We start from the raw sequence: 3951 nt of genomic DNA, 5'->3' as shown, positions 1-3951 counted from the left end.
GTGTTGAGGAAAAAAGCCCAGAGTTCCAAGAACCTCAGGATTTGAGGTCAAATCCTTTTCAAGGGGGAGGGAATGATGCAATCTTACCCCGCAAGGGCATTGGATAGAAGACTCCAAGAAGATTGGGCCAGAGATGCAAGAGAAGACCCTAGGGTTCTCATGAGCCTTAGGGTAGATTTCGGGCCCATGGGCTAAGTATGAGACCACTTATCTTTGTACATATTAGATTAAGGTTTCATTATTTTTGGGCCTTGTATTTGGGGCTCCATAATATAGGTAAGGTACCCTAGAAATGTAGGATTTTTCAGCCCTTGTATTTTAGGGCACCTAGACTAGTTTTTGTGTTAGGGGTAGTTTTGTAATTTCATATGCATTAAGTGAATATTTGATGTGTGTAGTTGGAAATAAATTTAATTGAATTGGGAGAATCCCAATCCAATTAAATTTTAGAGGAGGAGGTGAGCATTTACTTGCTACACCCCACTATCACATCCTATAGTCACACTTTGTGCATGTCCTTCATGCTTTACATGTCTCATGACACCTAAGCACACTTAGTGGAGAATCTTGGAGTTGATCTTGGATTAGTGGGATGAACCATAGCTAAAATTCACTAATCATAATTAGTGAAATTTTAGCTCCAAAATTTGGCTCCAAAAATTCAAGTGAAATTTGAATAGAAATTCAAATTTCCCTCCAATTTTGTGTGACACTTAGGCTATAAATAGAGGCCATGTGTGTGCATTTTTTCAACTTTGATCATTTGAGAATTACACTTCAAAGTTCAGACCTCATTTGAGGCACAAAATTTTGTGCTCCTTCTCTCCCTCTCCCTCCACTCATCTTCTTCTACCTTCAAGTTCTTATCCATGGCTTCCTATGGTGGTGAGCTTCTTCTTGACTCATCTTCTCCTTGAAGTAGCGTCTCCTCTCAACTCTTCTTATTCTCCATTCCGCTGCCATTAGAATTGAAGAAGCAAAGGACTCCATTGATGAAGAAGATCCAAGGCCTACAAGCTCCAACGGAACTACATCAACCTAGTAGATTTTCCTCAACTTGATTACATTTGTAAACATGATCACATTTGATTGAAAAATCACTTCTCTTTGCAAATAAGGAGTACAAATATAAGCTTATTCATAACTACTAAATATTTTTCCTTTATAAGGAACCCTTGCATCAATGTTTCCCTGTTGATGCAAAGGGTTGATCTCTGACTTTTGAAAGGTTGAAAATGTCACATTTTCATCATCTTCACATCTTCACATCTGGAATCACAATCTTTAAAAAGCTCTAAGGGCCAATCACCATCATCAAATGTCATGACCTAAATCAAGTTTTGAAATTAAAATATATAGCAAGTTTTGAGATATATGCATAGCAATAAGTTAGTAGCAATCATTTGTTCTTTTGCTGCTACTTTCTTATTTTCTTCTATTGCCATGTATTTTCTACTTGTTTGCTTTGTTTTCCTAGTTGGTTCTTGTTCCACTTGTTATATTTACTTTTATTATCACCTACTTTCCTACTATGCATAATACTTGAGGGATAATAAATATTTTAGAGGCTCTAGATAAAGCATTAATCTGGTAAACATTGGATGAATTAGTGTACCCAAGAAGATCCAACCACTAGAAACTTCTACTTCTAATTATTTTCCTTTACAACCCCATACTTTTTGCATGAAGGATAAGATTAACACAAAGCTAGTATTTGTATAAACTTACAATGAGATGATAAATACTAAACAAAAATTGAAAAGAGTAAGGCCCCTAAACTGAAATCTAAACTTACACGTGTAACTGTAGAGTGCAAAATTTTATAATGAAATGACCTAATAGATAGCAAAGCATGACATGGTTAAAGAAGCAACATTAAACAAACACCAAACATAGGAAACAGGCTTACCTCGGGTGAGATTGTAGAGTGGAGATTGAATTGTTTTTTATTTTTTGGAGAGTGAACGTTGAAACAGAGTATGGCATAACCAAAGTAATGGTTGAAGCATTTTTTGAGAGAGGATATCGAGCACTAGAAATAGCAAGATAGATAAATCGAAAGCAAGGTGAATTCAAAAGACCAACACCCAATCAAACTGAGAGAGCGAACATCTTCAAAATGGAAGAAGAAATGACACTCAAAAATGTTATGTATGGGACAAGAGAGAGAAAGTTTTTTTTTTAAATGTTATGTTACAGTAATATCCTGATGGAACCTTAATTTGTGGATCCAATTTTTAGCATCAACAAACTGGGGAATCTTATGGGACTCTCTGAAATTGGGGAAAATAAAAAGGAAAAAAAGTGGAATTAGAAAAGGAGATAGAAAGAACAACATTACAATCTTGAAAGATTGATAAGTTAAGGATGATTTGCCACAAAGAATAGAATTCTTTGATAAGAACCTATCATTTCACACAAGAACCAAGAAAGAAACTCTCTTAATTGTGTCTAATATTAAATTTCACCAAAAATTGTCAAGGCCCAATAACCCTAAATTAGGCCCAAGACTCAATAATTTATCTAATAATTAAAAGACTTAAAAATAACAATAAAAAGGTAGCAACCTATTACAAGTCCAAAAATAGGCCCAAAATGCAATTAAAACAAAAATAAATCCTATTCTAAAAGTTGGCTAAAATTTATGAGCTTCACTTCTTCTTTTTCCTCCATGAGAGAATTTAGTCTCTCATCAAGCTCTTCTTGAAATCTCTTACTCCTTGCTCAAGTGATTGGTACATACATGTTGAGCCCACCCAAGACAAACTCTTCCTCCTTGGATAGTCATCTATCATTGCCTCCTTCTTGGGAATAATTTGCCCTCGAATTGATGTATATGGTACCTACATCACAAAGATTCAAGTAAGTAACATTAATAGTGTTGCTCACACCATAGTCTAGTGGTAAATCAATTTTATGTGCATTATAGTTGATGCACTCTAAAAATTTAAAAGGATCATCTCCTGTTTATTGAAGTTTAGATTTCTTTTTGGAAGTAAACCTATTCTTCCTCAAGTGAATCCAAATCCAATCACCTGGTTTTAAAACCATCTTCTTTCTACCCTTATTGGCATATCTAGCATATTGTTCAACCTTTTTCACAATTTGTGCTTTCACCTTCTCATGCAAACTCTTAAGAAAGTTGGCTTTAGAAAGCCCATCCCTATGCATCATAGCAGAAGCATTAGGTAAAGGTAACAAATTAAAAGGGGACAATGGACTAGAATTGTAAACTACCTCAAAAGTAGAGTAAGAAGTAGTAGAGTTTACTATCCTATTATAAGAAAATTCAGCATGGGGTAGGAATTCATCCCAAGCTTTCAAATTCTTACCTACCAAGTACCTTAGAAGTTGAGATAGAGTTTGATTTACCAGGATGACAGGCATAGCATATGGGCTTAAGCTTTCTCTCACCCATCCTTTTCCCATCAAGCTCTCCACTTGCCTTTGGATCTCTTTTGTCTCTTCCAGATTGCTTCTATATGCTGGCTTATTTGGTAAGGAATCTCCCGACATGAGATCAATTTGGTGATCTATCCCTTTCAAAGGATGCAACCCATGAGGGGTTTCTTTGAGGAAGACATCTAGAAATTTCTTCAATAATTCTTCCACACCTAGAGGAAAAGAACTAGCAATAGAGAACAAATGATAATCGTGAGGAATTAGTAAATACATAGGTTCCCTAGCTAGCATCACTCTCTTCATCGCTTTTTATCTCACAAACAAGCTCTGTATTTTTTTCTCTTGATTTTCATCTTTTTTTTTTACAGTTTCACTCTTTTTTATCTCCATTTTTTCTTTCTTTTCTCTGCTTTCATGTTTCTCTCTCTTTTTATCACTTTTTCTTTTCTCTCTTGTTCTCTTTTCACTCTATTTTTTATTTGATCCTTACAAGCCTCACTTGGAGACAAAGGTTTGAGGGTAACCTTTTTCCCTTTATGTACAAATGAA

The sequence above is a fragment of the Glycine soja genome, chromosome 6, assembly GCF_004193775.1.
Source record: "Glycine soja cultivar W05 chromosome 6, ASM419377v2, whole genome shotgun sequence".
Taxonomy (NCBI): Eukaryota; Viridiplantae; Streptophyta; class Magnoliopsida; order Fabales; family Fabaceae; genus Glycine; species Glycine soja.
This window is presented reverse-complemented; position numbering follows the sequence as displayed.